Here is a 15,715-nt window from a genome sequence, read left to right on the forward strand (position 1 = left end):
GCTTGTTTCTTCCTGAAGAAACAACTGCTCATCACATAAACTCAGCACATCCTGGAAAACACAAAGCAAATGTTAAGTGCACAGTGTGTAGGACATTTTGTACACAGACACAGAATTTCCCTGGAGAGGTTGGCTGATGTTTACTCCTTGAAACTTGAAATCTGAAGTCTCGGCCACGTCATCAAATAGGCATAAACCCTGTCTTACGTACATCATTGTTTTGTGGTCTATAAAGCTTGGTTTGTGGATACTTCCCATTTATCAATAAAATTACATCAGAATTAATATTAATTCTCCATTAGTCTTTACAAAACAATTCTTTATTTGAGGGCATGTCCGCATCAGTGTACAGTGTGGGCAAGGCTTTGAGGACTTTGAGACTGGGTACTTTTTTTTTCTTTTTGGCTTAATGTAGACTTCTAGGAAGTGTACTGATCTCAGACTGATCCAACCGGTTCCTCCCCAGATTCCCTCGCCTCCCATGGGCATTCTCCTGACCTTTATCCTGCCCACTTCAGACAATTCTCAATGTTATTCTTTGCCTATTTTAACAAACAGTCAGAAATGGATTTCAGTCCAACTCTGCCATGGCCTGTCATAGCATCATGAATGTGGTTTCTAAAATTCCACAGAAGACGACTGGGCACTACATTTTATAGGAAATTACTTAGCTGAGCAAGAGCCATGATCCATTTAAAAATCAGACAAGCTGGCTGTTCCACATTTGCTAAGAAGTCCACTGTGATTCCTGTTGTGCTTTACATGGTTGCATTTACACACGAAAGTAACTGTTTTTAATAAACACACTTCACCCTTTCAATTAAATTCAATGAGTGATCTTCTGTGTAAGAAAGGCATTGTACCAGGCAAGATGGGAATACAAAGGTAGTCATTGCCCTCGACAAACCTGTGCCCTGGGAAAGAGAACTAAAAAGCATGCATTCGATGAACATGCTCGTCCATACCTTTGTATGGAATAAGAAAAGGTGCCTCTCTGCACAACATAGTCACGTGGGCATGCGCCTTGGCAAGTGGAGAGGAAGGTAGATTTTTGTCCTCACTTGTCCCTTGGGTTTGAGTTGCTTACGCAGGTCACAACTTGCACACACAAGCAGCAGCTCTGAAGGTGATATGGGCCATGACTAGATCATAGGAGCGTGTGTGTGTGTGGTGGGGGGGGGGGTGGTGAGAAAGGTTTGGTTTAGCTAGGAGAGGGGAAAAAAGAGGGGCGCGGAAAGGGTGGGATGCTTAGAAAGACCTCATGAGAGGGAATGCATCACCCTTGATGTAAATGTGGAATGTTCAGCAAGTGGACAGGAAAAGAAACAGTGATCCCTGAGAGATGGGATGATGGGAAGACAAGACTGCAGGCTCCAAAGCAGAGGCTGGTGAACAGCCACAGTCTGGTTTGGCTGAGAAGGAGCTTGCATGGAAGAAGCAGGGAGTAGGAAATGTGACTGAAGGGCTCATCTGGGCCAGACAAGAGAGGACCTTGAATGGCAGGGACTGTGTGGATTGTTTTCTGTGGGCAATAGCGAGAAATCACTGCTTTCTGAGCAGAGAGAGAGAGAGAGAGAGAGACAGGATCAACGGTTGTAACTGATAAGCCAGTAAAGCAAAGAAGTGATTGAAAAAGAAATGATGACCTCTTTCTGACTGGGAAGCTAACTGTCCATTAAAAAAAAAAAAATCAGATCTACTATCAGCCTAAGGCTAGTTCCTAGTCAGTCTCAGATTCTCTGAAGTACAATAAAGCATGTAGACTATTTTTCAATGTCATGTTTTCCTAGTTTGAATGATTCTCAATTCCAATTCCTTGAACATGATTCAATAGGGAACATGCTTGTGCCCCAATCTGGTTTTCATAAAATTCAAGAATAACTCTCAATAATGGTACTGAATTAAAGAGAAAGAAAATAATGCTGGTCAGCTTCTTGTTTTACACATCTCACAGAAACGATTCTGAGCTTTCAACTGATGAAATTCTTATTCTGCTTGAGCTATGTTGGAGACATTTTCTTTGAAACTTCAGAAAGACTTAAAATTATCCAGGTGATATCAACAATTGAATTTACCAAAGCTCCAATGGATATAAAGGAATGTCATTAAATTTGAAAAATCCAGAATTAAACCACTTAATTGCTTTTGTGTTTCACTTAAATCTCAGCAAATACTGCTCCAAACCTTACACAGTTTGTTAAGAGACTAAACTACAGAAAAACAAACAGTGGAGGTACTTCTACAAAACAGAAATACATAGTTGGTGATCAACCAGAATCCAACACCACAAGGTGAGAACTTAATTCCTACTTTTTCATTCATTAGTGTGTCCACTTTTCATTCATTCATTAAACACACAGTGCTAAGTACTAACTAAATCATTTCAAAAAACGTTAAATGTCAGAAAAGCACCCCCATCTCGAATTCAGAATTCTCTTTACATTTGATAAAAAGTCAAATTATTGTGAAACAAAAACAGACTCATAAACATAGAAAACAAATTTATGGTTACCAAAGGGAAAAGGCTGGGGGAGGGATAAATTAGGAGTTTGGGATTAGCAGATACAAACTACTATATATAATATAGATAAGAAACAAGGTCCTACTGTATAGAACAGGGAACTACATTCAATATCCTGTAATAAAACATAATGGAAAAGAATATGAAAAAGAATATATATACATGTATAACTGAATCACTTGCTGTACACCAGAAACAAACACAACACTGTAAATCAATCATACTTTAATTTAAAAAAGTCAAATTAGTGCTAAAAAAAAAAAAGAGTAACACCACTTTGGAGCATCAGAGTTCTGCCATTAGAGTCTACTTTGTTTTGCTTCAAACCAATCTTTACGATACCTCCATGAGGAAAAAAGAGTAGAAATACTTTTTATTTTATATTTGGAAGATTAGAAATGATGGAGAACTTGTGATTCATCAGTTGCACTTATTTTTTTAAGCTCAGTATGTTAATTATAGTAAATATTCTATGTATTATAGACTATGTATAAATGTTAAAAATAGATCTCCAGGGTCTGCCACATTTGACATAGTACTATTCATATGGAAACTCTAAGGCAGTATGATCACAATTATCTAGATGTAAAGTTTAGAATTTAGTCATTTCTTGAGATGTTTCAAAGTACCCTGATGTTTGATTTAATGGTAGCAAACACTTGGTTGATTGACTGAATTTTTAATTTTTCATCCAAATGTTTAGGTTCCTTTAGACACATGGGAGCAGTCCCCCAACTACAGTCCTGACACAGACAGCTGTTCTTCTAATTTGGAAAGTCTGCATCAAACCACGAGTAGTACAGTGTCTTAGAAAAATCCCTGCAACCTTGCACTGTTCGTACAGCTACTGATCTAGTTGTTGTTGCCAACTGTCATGGAATTTATTGACTGTCTGCATAAAGAGTAAAGGATGATATCATCCTGTCAGTTGTATCTATTGGGTAAAGAGTAAAAAAGCATTCCAGAAACATTGACTGACACTACTAAAACATGTGGCTTTTTGTTGTCCTCATATTTAACAGTACATTTTCTGAAGACATATTCTATGAAAACCATTAATAATACTAAGGCTATCTTAAAAATTTCATCACTCTCCTAGGCATTTAAAATTTTGGATTCATTCAGTTATTCACTGTCATAATAAAGCATTACATGATTAATACAATTTAGACAAACAAATTGGAAACAAGAAGCTTCTCCACCCTTGTTATTCTTGGCTCTGTAAGAATACATATCTATATAGTTTGTAGTTTTAACTTTTTACCTATTTTATTTTATTCTTTAAAATATTAGAGCCTTGAAATTATTTTGGAAAATAACGTATGGCCTTTAAACATTCAAATCAAGTAGTTTACATGAGTGGAAAAATAATGATAAAGATGATGAGAATTTTGCGACAGTGCTGACTGTCTAATCAAAGTAAGTTTTCCCGAGACTACAGTTGAACTGTTTTAACAAAGCTAGTGATTTCACTGATGTGGCCATGTCGATGGTCAAATCAGGCCCCAGAAATATGATAAGCTACTATGTTAAAAGCTTCGTGTAAAACTGGTGAGCTTGACCGTCTATATTCCAATACAAGTAACACAGAGACATTATTACACAAGGAACCACTATTTCCAACAGGACGAGCATGCCATTTTGATTATTTTACATACTATAGTTCCCCCAAACCAGGACAGGCAAGGCGGTGAGACTATGTCTGGAGGATCAGGTTATCTCTATTGACAGTTTCTGGTGTCCTCCGCAGACGTGGGCGCCCAGAGGCTCCTGAGGAAACTGTTTATTTTCTAATCTTGTGCAGACTGCCTGGTGCAAAGGCAGCCCTCCTCCTTATCCATATTGCCACATGGCCACTTGCACACGAGCTGACCCACTAGAACAGGGTTCCACACTCTCATCATCTATTTCGAGACAAGGCAGTTTGTTTCACCCCATTCACTAAGGGAATTCCACAGAGATGAGCTGGGTGGAGGCTCCACTCTCCACGTCTCCCTCCTCCCACTGCACACCAACTGCATTCAATTCCAGTCGGCCCCGAGCCCTCTTTAAGTGGCTGTGGGGCTGTTTTCTATTTTATAGAGTTAATCCAGGCCAGCTTAAGGATGGTACTTTCCCTTAACCACAGACCCAGATGCCCAGGGCAAACAGCCTTGGGTCACTGCTGGTTGGGCAGCTGGGTGCTGTAGGTTCACATTTGATCTGGTCTCCCGGGTCCTTTTGTGTGTAGCACTCTGCCCGCTCCCCAGCCATCATGCCTGGGCAGGAGGGATAGGGGCCCTGCATTCAAAAGCATCTCTTATTTCAAGTACCATCTCTTCTGGGGAGAAGTTAATCCTTGAGAGGGAATGGCCATATTGTTGCCATATGCTGTTTAATGGTGGCTGACATTTTATTTGCCTAAAAGCTAATGCTTAGCTGTCAGAGGGCTGTGAGGCAGACAGATCAGATGCTTCTGGCTACTAGTGAGCTAGTATATATTTCTGCAAGTACCTAAGAAACCCTCAAAGATATTTCGTTAATGGAAACAAATGTAATTGGAGAACACTGCTGTCGAAACACCTCTTACAGGCAATCAGGCAGCACCAGGCATCTGACAATGTAGAAGGTTGTGAAGGTGGAAAAACCAAGACATGAGTCATGAGTTGGGCATTTAACTTTAATTGAGATGAAGGGAAAGGGTCTTTCCTCCTTCAGAGCTCTCTTTTCCTATGCCTAAGTCTCTATCCTAGGGTACACACGTTACTCTTCTAAACTCTAAGAGTAACCATCCATGAAAGTTACCACCCCATTAGTAATGGGGTGTGCAGGAGCAAAAGCTGAATTAGCTTGCTTGCTACTTCTTGACTCAGTTTGTATTAAAAAAAAATTAATGAAAAGCAGCTGATTCTAAAATCTGATTTCTGGGAGATTAGAAACCACTCATTCCAATGACCTTTCTTCGAATCCCTTGGAATTTTCATGCCTCTCAGTATTGTGCGTCCCTAGACCTGGGCTGTGTGCTGAGTACGCAAAAGTTAGTGCGCAAACCACAATGAGGTGCCACTTCACACCCTCTAGGATAGCTATAATTTTTAAATGTTTACGTGTCAATTATACCTCAGTAAAGCTAAGGGAAAAAATAAACAAAAAAGGAAAATAATAATTGTTGGTGAGGCTACGGAGAAATTGGAACACTCATACAGTGCTGGTAGGAATGTAAAATGAGGCAGCCACTCTGGAAAACAGTCTGGCAGTTCCTGAAACCATTAAACATAGAGTTAACATCTGACCCGGCAATTCCACTCCTAGGTATGTACCCAAGATAACTGAAAACATGTCACTACTCGAATTGTACATAAATGTTCATAGCAGTATTGTTGTTAATAGCCAAAAAGTGAAAACAACCCAAATGTCCATCAACTGAGGAATAAAAAAATGTGGTGAATCCATACAATGCAATATTATTCAACAAAAAGGAAGGAACTACTGATGCATGGTATAACATGGATGAACCTTGAAAGGACACTAAGTGAAAGAAGTCACAAAAGGTCACATATTGTATGATTCTATTTATATGAAATGTCCAGAATAGACAAATCCATAGAGGCAGAAGGAAGATTAGTGGTTGCTCAGGAATGCAGGTTGGGGGAGAATGGGGAATGACTAATGGGTCTGGGTCTGTTTTTTGGGGTGATAAAAATGTTCTGAAGTTAGACAGTGGTGATGGTTATACAACTCTGAATACACAAAAAAACCTGAATTGTATACTTAAAAATAGTGAATTTTATGATGTGTGAATTATATCTCGTTTTTTTAATAAAAAATTTTTTTAATTTAAAAACTTTTAATTAAAATTTAAAAAAAATATATACATTGCTTATATGTGGAATCTAAAATATGGCACAAATGGGACTTCCCTGGTGGCACAGTGGTTAAGAATCCGCCTACCAATGCAGGGGACATGGGTTCGAGCCCTGGTCCGGGAAGATCCCACATGCCACGGAGCAACTAAGCCCGCGCACCACAACTACTGAGCCTGCACTCTAGAGCCCGCGAGCCACAACTACTGAGCCCACGTGCCACAACTACTGAAGCCCATGCGCCTAGAGCCTGTACTCCGCAACAAGAGAAGCCACCGTGATGAGAAGCCACCGTGATGAGAAGCCCGCGCATCACAACGAAGAGAGTAGCTCCCGCTCGCCACAACTAGAGAGAGCCCACGCGCAGCAACGAAGACCCAACACAGCCAAAAATAAATAAATGAATAAATTTATAAAAAATAAATAAAATAAAATACGGCACAAATGAACCTATCTACAAAACAGAAACAGACTCACAGACATAGAGATCAGACTTGTGGTTGCCAAGGGGGAGGGGGCAGGGAGAGGGGTGGACTGGGAATTTGGGGTTGGTAGATGCAAACTATTACATTTAGAATGGATAAACAACAAGGCTGTACTGTATAGCACAGGGGGCTATATCCAATCTCCTGGGATAAACCATAATGGAAAAGAACATTAAAAAAAGAATGCAAAAAAAAAAAAAAAAAGAATGTACATGTGTGTAAAACCAAGTCACTTTGTTGTACAGCAGAGATTGCCACAACACTGTCAATCAACTATCCTTCAATTAAAAAAAAGAAAAGAAAATTAAAAAGAATAAAAATTGAATCCATAATTAAAACTCTTCCAACAACAACAACAAAGTTGGTGTGCTGACATGGTCCTAATCTCATGAACCTTAACAACCTTATTTCTTATCTTCAGGACAACTGTCTGGACTACTTTGACCACTCTTTCCTCAAATAATTATTCTCTTTACTTCCCCCGAATAGCTTCTTCAGTTTCTACTCCCTGAGAGGTTCTGGAGGTGGAAAGGGAGGGTTGACACACTTGGAATCTCGAGACCTGACTTCCTGCTCTGATACCTACTAGTTGTATACATCCTCTAAGCCTTAATTTTTTTGCACATTTGCAAATTATTTATTTGTTTATTTTTAAAATTGTGCTGAAATACATGTAACATAAAATTATTAACCATTATTAAGCGTACTGTTCAGGAGCATTAAGTACATTCACACTGTTGTGTAGTCATCACCATCCTCCATCTCTAGAACATTTTCATCTTCCCGAACTCAAACTCCGTATCTATTAAACACGCATCCCCCACTCCCACCCTCCTCTCAGCCCTTGGCAACCAGCAGTCTACTTTCTGTCTCTATGAATTTGACTACTCTAGGAACCTCATATGAATGGAAACATAGAGTGCCTTTTGTGACATCTGTCATGTGTCACTTAGCCTGTCATAAAAGTGTTATTATACCCAGGTAGCACTACAAGTATTAGTGCATGCATGCTGTGGCATATATCAGAATTTCTTTCCTTTTTAAGTCTGAATAATATTCCATCATATGCATATACCACATTTTGTTTATCCATTCATATGTCAATAGACACTTGGGTTGCTTCCACTTTTTGGCTATTGTGAATAATGTTATTGTAAATATACAGTATTTACAAATATTGTAATTGTATACAGATTATCTCTTCAAAACCCTGCTTTCAATTCCTTTGGGTATATACCTGAGAGTGGAATTGCTGGATCATATTCTATTTTTAAATTTTCGAGGGACTCTCATACTGTTTTCTATGGTGGCTGCACCATTTTACATTCTTACCTGTAATGCACAAAGGTTCCAATTTCTCCACACCCTTGCTGATTCTTATTTTCTGCTTTTGTTTGTGTTGTTTTATTTTACAGTAGCCATCCTAATTGAAGTGAGGTCCCATTCTAAGCCTGAATTTTCAATTCATGGCAGGAGCATGATAGTTCTTGCCCTGCCTAGAAACAGAGCACTTTCTTTGCCTCTCTTCCCTCGGGCTGTTGCAAGATTTGAATTAAGTAATGCAGTTTAAAGACGATAAACAACATTGCATGCCCCTATATAGAGTTAGAAGTGACTTCTGTGATTTGAAGAAACATTTCCAGAGAAAACAAAGGTCCAGAGACGTTTTCATTTTGCTCAACAAATCTTTTCTAAGCAGTTCTGATAGTAATGCTAGGTCCTGCCTTGATGATCTAGGTTGAGAAACTGTCTCCGAGAAGTTTTACTGCACCTTTTGTTACATGTTTTAACTCTTTGGAGTCCTTATTTTGACAACCCTCTGCTCCTTCCTGGGACACTGAGTCTCTCTGGTTTAACAGATCTTCATGCTTGGTTATAGCTCCTGTTGTTGATGGCAATTCTAAGTCCTGACAATTTACTGACTTTGGGTAATGAGGAAGAGGAAGAAGAGGAAACTGTGAAATGTTAGCACCAGAGGTAACTCTACAGTGAAAGCCAAGATGAGATTCATGCCACATTATTATTCAGGTATACTCATATTGCAAGCACTGCCAATTTAGGAGAATTTAGGCTCTAAATCTTAGTCCCTTCGGTGTAAGAACGTTGGAATACAACAAAATTCTAGGGCAATGGGATAATCTACACGCTAATTCCAGGAAGTTTTCTGAAATGGGATTTTTCTTATGTTAACATATTGCACACTTTGAGTCGAGCTGGGACTTACTTATCTGTGATGTGACTTTACATCTGATTATTATTATTCATCATTTGCAGGTGCATGGACCTCTCAAGCTATTTTCTAAATCAGTGTTACTCCAAACTTGCCTGTACCTTAGCATCATCTGAGGACCTATTTAAAATTCCCCAGTACTCAAGCCACAAACCATACCAATTAAATAAGAATTTCTGGGGGTAGGACCCAGGCATCAAGATTTTTTAAAATTGCATAGGAAATTCCCACATGCAGTCAAGTGAACAGTACTGTTTTAAATCAATGGTTCTTGAACTTATCTGAACATAAGTACTTAGTTTATTAAAAACACAGATTCCTGGGTCCCAGCCTGGATCTACTGAATCAGAATTTGAAGAGGCTTGGAGGTCTGTGCTTTGTGTCACTGAGAAATTTGGAGGACCTGCAAACAATGAATTAGTTGAGTATGGCTGAAAGTCACTGTGAGATGAATCTCCTTTTGCATCAATGTAGGCCATGCCTGGGATGTTTCCTTCATGGGGTCATGCACCCATGTGCACAACCTGGCCAACTGAGACACATATGATACAATAAAAGTTCCTCTGCCAAGGTGCCATTGCTTAATTTCCTTCAATTTGACTTGCTAGTTTTTACATCTCTCCTGGCTTCCGCTTCCCTCCTAAATGATTAGGCTCTTAGAAAGAGATCATTGAGAGGGATAGTAAAGGTTTAGGTCCCAAGTTCCCTTCAGCATCATGCTCCAAGCTGACACTGAACACCTGAGAGTTTTCTTGTTTATTATCAGGAGGGCTAATGAACATTATCACTGTCACGCTAGATTACATGGTTATTTACTTGTGGGGGCATTCCAAATTTTTGAGCACCTACTAAGTGCCAAGCACGTTGTATACATCTATCAGTCCTATTAGGCGGGTAATTTTGTCTCTTTTTCTTCAGATTAGAAAACCCAGACTCAGGCAAGTAACGTCATGGGCGTAAGATCAAATGAATAGTGAGTGGCAAAGCCCAAATCTGAACTATGGCCTGGCTGATTTAGAAGTCAATATACTGTGAAACCTTGCATGAACTGAATGCAGGTGTACTTTCTCTTTGAGATATACAATCCTCCCCCTTCTGACTTCATGCCATGGGACGTGGGACTCATGATCACAGACGACCTCATGCATCCCTACAGGGCAGAGAGGGCTTTTGGGCTGTCTGCTACAGCGGCTTTGGCGTGGAGTCTCCAACCCCTTCCCAGCCGGACTTCCGTTGCTAGTATAGAGATCGATCACCTGACTCAACAACTCCTACTCTACCAGTTTTGAAAGGTGACAACAGAACTAATTAGCACCAATTGTGGTAATACCTACCATGAGGTGGGTTGTTCCTGCTGAGAACTGATTGAGACCAAATAATCATTTCATGGGAGTCTACTGAACAGCTAGCAGCTGGAAACCAATTGGGTCACTACTAATAAGCTCTGCGTTTACTGTCACTGCTTTGGGAGAAAACGCTTTGTTTTCATCTTGTCACTATGCAGCCAAATCAAAAATGCCATTTCAATACAACCTTCTTAAAATGAGTGTTTATACCCCTAAATAATTATGTGAACTGTTATTAGCTCTTGTGAAAAGGGGAGAGTGCCCCCATGTGCTTTAACGAACAAAAGAGACTTCCTACTTAGAGACACAGACACAGGAACCCAGGGAAAATTCTTCTGAACTCAAAAAATATGAAATACTCATACATTTTTAAAATAAGAGGTTCATTAGGAGATGGGATTCTCTTGGATAAAGTGGTCACATTTTGGAAATGAAAGATAAGGATTATGCTAAGTGAAATAAGTCAGAGAAAGACAAATACTGTATTATATCACTTATATGTGGAATCTAAAAAATACAACAAACTAGTGAATAAAACAAAAAAAGAAGCAGTCTCACAGATACAGAGAACAAACTAGTGGTTACCAGCGGGGAGAGGGCAATATATAGCTAGGGGGAAAAAAGGGTTATTATGGGATTATAGGAAATCATCTGTGTGAAACTTCTAAAAACTGTAAAGCACTACCGATTTTAAAGAATCTTTCATTCAATGAAAAAATTTAAAAATTAAAAAAAAAAGAGAAAGAAAAGGATGGCCTGTGTTAAGGGAAAAGTTCAAAAACAACAATCAGTGAAAATTTTGAGGTGTATTCCATCCTCACTTGTACCTGGAGAGTCTCTTAAAGATCCATACAATGCAAGACACATACAGAACAGCCATCATTAAAAAGTCTACAAATAAATGCTGCAGAAGGTGTGGAGAAAAGGGAACCCTCTTACACTGTTGGTGGGAATATAAATTGGTGCAGCCACTATGGAAAACAGTCGGATGTTCTTCAAAAAAACCAAATAACAGAGTTGCCATATGATCCAGCAATCCCACTCCTGGGCATATATCCTGACAAAACTATAATTTGAAAAGATACATGCACTCCTATGTTCATAGCAGCACTATTTACAGTAGCCAAGACATGGAAGCAACCTAAATGTCCACTGACAGAGGAATGGATAAAGAAGATGTGATACATATATACAATGGAGTATTACTCACGCATTAAAAAGAATGAAGTAATGACACTCGCAGCAATATGGATGGACCTAGAGATTACCATACTAAGTGAACTGAGAAAGACAAATACCAGATGATATCACTTATATGTGGAATCTAAAATACGACACAAACGAACATATCTATGAAACGAAAACAGACTTACAGATAGAGAGAACAGACTTGTGGTTGTCAAGGGGAAGGAGGGAGGGAGAGGGATAGACTGGGAGTTTGGGATTAACAGATGCAAACAATTATATATAGGATGGATAAACAACAAGGTCATACTACAGAGCACAGGGAACTATATTGAATATCTTGTGATAAACCATAATGGAAAAGAATATGACAAAGAATATATATGTATAACTGAGTCATTTTGCTGTATGGCAGAAATTAAACACAACATTGTAAATCAACTATACTTCAATAAAATTTTTAAAAAAAAGCAAGACACATACCAAAAATTCAAGGTGAAAATGAGACCTATACACACAATTTTTGTGTGTGTGTACATTCCAGCTAAAAACTACCCAACAGCAAGATGGAGAGTCTTGGTAACAAGTTCTTTAAAATGCCAAGCCACTCTTAGGAAGTAACTGCTTCAGACTATCAAACACAGTGGTATTGGAAACCTTCCTTGTGCCAGGTGCCAGACTAGATATGACCCATGTGTTACATTGCCGAACAACTAGGAAATTTCTATTTCCTTGTTTGTTAAAGGGAAGTTTGTTTCCCACAGAAACTTTATTTGTAAAAGGAAAAGTGTTTCTCACTCCTGTGTCAATCCTCACAGCTAGTAAGAGTTCTGTAGAGAAATCAGCACAAAAATTATCATTCTTAATTTTTTAATAAACTTTTTATAACAGTTTTAGATTTGCAGAGAAGTTCTAAAGATAGTACAGTTCCTATGCACCTCACAGGCTGTTTCCCCTAATGTTAACATCTTCCCTATTGCTACATTAGTATGAGTACATTTGTCACAACTAATGAACCAATATTGATACAATATTACTGAAAGCCAAACTTTATCCATAGGTTCTTAGTTTTTACCCAATGTCCTTTTCTTCCAGAATCCCATCGAGGACACCACATTACATTTAGACATCATGTCTCCTTAGATTTCTCTAGGCTGGGACAGTTCCTCAGACTTCTCTTATTTTTGATAATGTTAACCTCTTTGAGGAGTACTGGCAGTCAGGTATTTCCTAGCATGTCCGTCAATTTGGGTTTGATTTTTTTTCCCTTGTAATTAGGCCTAGATATAGATATTCTAGGTCTTAGAGAACATTTGAACAACAACAACAAATCCAAGAGTTTGAGATCAGTTGGTGAAAGGGGATTGTAACACACCCACATTCAATTTTTATAAATTAGGTTATTTCAAAACTTTACTGTGAATAAAGCAAGGTGGAGATATGCATCATTTTTTGACAGTAATGCTCAATGAAACATGCTCAGGTCAAAGAAGCTTTTTCAGTCTAGACTTCCAAACATTTACTAACCATTTAGGGTCTCCTTTTCGGGAAATATGAAACCCAGGTTGCTATGCCTAAGCTGGAATAGGGGTGTGGTGCAAGCTGAAAGCAAAATTTTGCTTTATAAAAGGGACAAAAAAATAGGAAGAGATGAATATATGGTTGTTTTATATGTTAAAAAGCACCAGCTTTCTTCAAATCAAATGTCTAAATCCTGCCTAATTAAAAAAAGGAAATTGATATTTGGATATGGCATGTGTTGACATCTACCCCTTTGATTTATATGAGTATGAACTACAGAGAACAGATTATTCAAGAGAGAAGAAAGAGTTCCAATTTGACAGGAAAGAGTGTAGGCAGCATTAGCTTTAGTGCTAGTTAAAACATGAAGGATTAACAGCAAAAAGGGAGGGAAGAATTGTGACTGTTTCCAGTTTAGTATCTTCAAAAATGCTTGGGGTTTCTGAGAATGGCTCACCCAACCACATGAAAGCGATGCTAAGGGATTCAGCCACACGACTTCTCTAAATCCAGGGCTGGGACTGCTCCACTTTTACCATCAAACCATCTTACTTAAAGTGTAGCCACAAATTAAGTTTATTTTCTCTTGAAAAAGTACTAAGTCCTTTCGAAGGGGGCAAACACAGCATTCAGGAATATGGGTCTCCCCCGGCCCCGCCCCTGCTTCCTGCCTCCTACTCCCTCCTCGATAGAGTAAGTCATGAAAAAAAAAAAAAGAGCCAGCTTCTTAGTCTATGAATTCTTCCTTGGCTATATAAAAAAGTCAACAATGGCTTTCGTCTGTAAAATTCAGTAGAATTCAGTTACCAGGTTTTTTTTTCTTTTTACAAACAAACAATAAATAGGCTAATCGGATTCAGAATTACTGTACTGGCAAGAAGGTCTAAAAGCAACTGCATGACAGATCTGTTTCTTGCTTTGTGGGCAATTTCTTTCTGAATTTGTAGGATTCAGGTTTTGTGCTAGAGGAGGTCCAAAAATGAGGAAGAAAATGCAGTCTCATCTGTCACTCGACAACCCCCTGCTGATAAAATAAATCTACATTTGGAGGATCCACCCAAGGAGTCATGGAACATCCCACATTAGATCATTACCAAGCCACTTAGGTTAAAAATTACAGGGGGACCATTAAAAAAAAAAAGACTAAAGTGTTCCACCACGCATAGGCTCTTGACATGGTTTTTTTTTTTTGAGTTACTGTGGTGTTTTTTTTGCCAGCTGTGACGGTTCATGAAATCAGTTGGATTATTCTAAATTTAAGAAGGTAAAAGAATTTGTCAAGAAGAGGTGCTTTCTCACATAAAACTGTACGGTGAATACAGATCTCAGGGAAGCAAATGAAAAGTGAGGTCCTACAGCCAAGAAGCAATGTTGTACAAAGGCAGAAGCTGTCTTTGTCTCTTTTTATCTGCCTGGAATTACTTAGATATGCTTACGCCTAAGGCAGGGAGATGAACCAGATGACCTCTTAGGACTGTGTCTAGCTTGCTGGTTCTATTGATAAACTGCTACTTTGAAGTACTGAAAAGGACTAGAAAAAAACTGAGTTTAAGTGCTTGCTAAAAGATCAATGAAAGAGACAAGGGTAAACTGATTTTTGTGACTGTCACCCAATCCCAAGTCTCACCCATCCCCCAATTTCTACACCAATGCTTTTTTCCACTAAAGATTCTTTGATGTTTAACAAGAAACCCAACAACTGAGAGTGAGTAGAGTGTGGAAAGGGACAGAAGTCTGTCCTGGTGGTTCATTTCTAAGCTGAGATAAATCCTCTCTTAACATAACATTTATGTATACTTAGAAGACCAATGGATAAATGGGTATCAATTCCCAATTGTCGAACCTGAGCTAGATTTTCAAAGAAGGACAAATAATAAACAAACCCAGAGACAAACAAAAATGTATGAATAAAAATTCCTTTGGGATCAAATGATTAAATTTACAGCACTTGAGATTTTTCTGTCCTTTTTGTCCTCCAGGGGAAAAATCCTATCTCACAAGACTTCGAATGCACAAATTAAAGGCCATTTACATGGAGTTTGAAGTTCTCAGTTCTGGAAAAAGAATCTGGAGGCATAGTGAAAGCCTTCTGTCAATAGAATTCTGTCTGAACCTTGTCCTTCACTGAATTCTATGGGTGACAGTGCTGGTCAGCTAGAAGAAATGTGATCATACTTCTCAAACACATATGTCAGAGTACACTCAATGTGTGTGTCAGTCAATTATCACAATGGAGTGTGTAAATAAAAATACACAAGGACAATATTTTTTCTCCTTTTCCCTAAAAAGGAAAAAAAGAAATGATTTTATGTAATGAATAGGAGCAGTTTTCATAGTAATCTGAGTTTTGTTTACAGACTTGTGATGATGAGTATTTTATCTTGGGAACCGGTGGCTCTAAGATTCACACAGTACCCAGTGTACTTTTCCAAGAGTTGAAAAAGGAAAGGTGTCCCATGGTCCTGGAGAACCAGGAATAATATGAAACCAGATAATGAAGAGTTAAGAAAAGCTTCTCAGGCTGCTAATGAACTCCATCCTGCCCTGGTGAGACCACCCTCCTTTTAAGTAAGAGGTAATTTAAT

At 38.6% G+C, this 15,715-nt stretch overlaps 1 protein-coding gene across 2 annotated transcripts in view; it reads right to left on the bottom strand.

Annotated features, from left to right (window-relative positions):
- DYNC1I1 (dynein cytoplasmic 1 intermediate chain 1) overlaps positions 1-15,715 on the bottom strand; it is a 333,523-nt gene that overhangs the window by 84,069 nt on the left and 233,739 nt on the right. The window lies entirely within an intron of this gene.

Source organism: Eubalaena glacialis, chromosome 8 (genome assembly GCF_028564815.1).
Source record: "Eubalaena glacialis isolate mEubGla1 chromosome 8, mEubGla1.1.hap2.+ XY, whole genome shotgun sequence".
NCBI lineage: Eukaryota > Metazoa > Chordata > Mammalia > Artiodactyla > Balaenidae > Eubalaena > Eubalaena glacialis.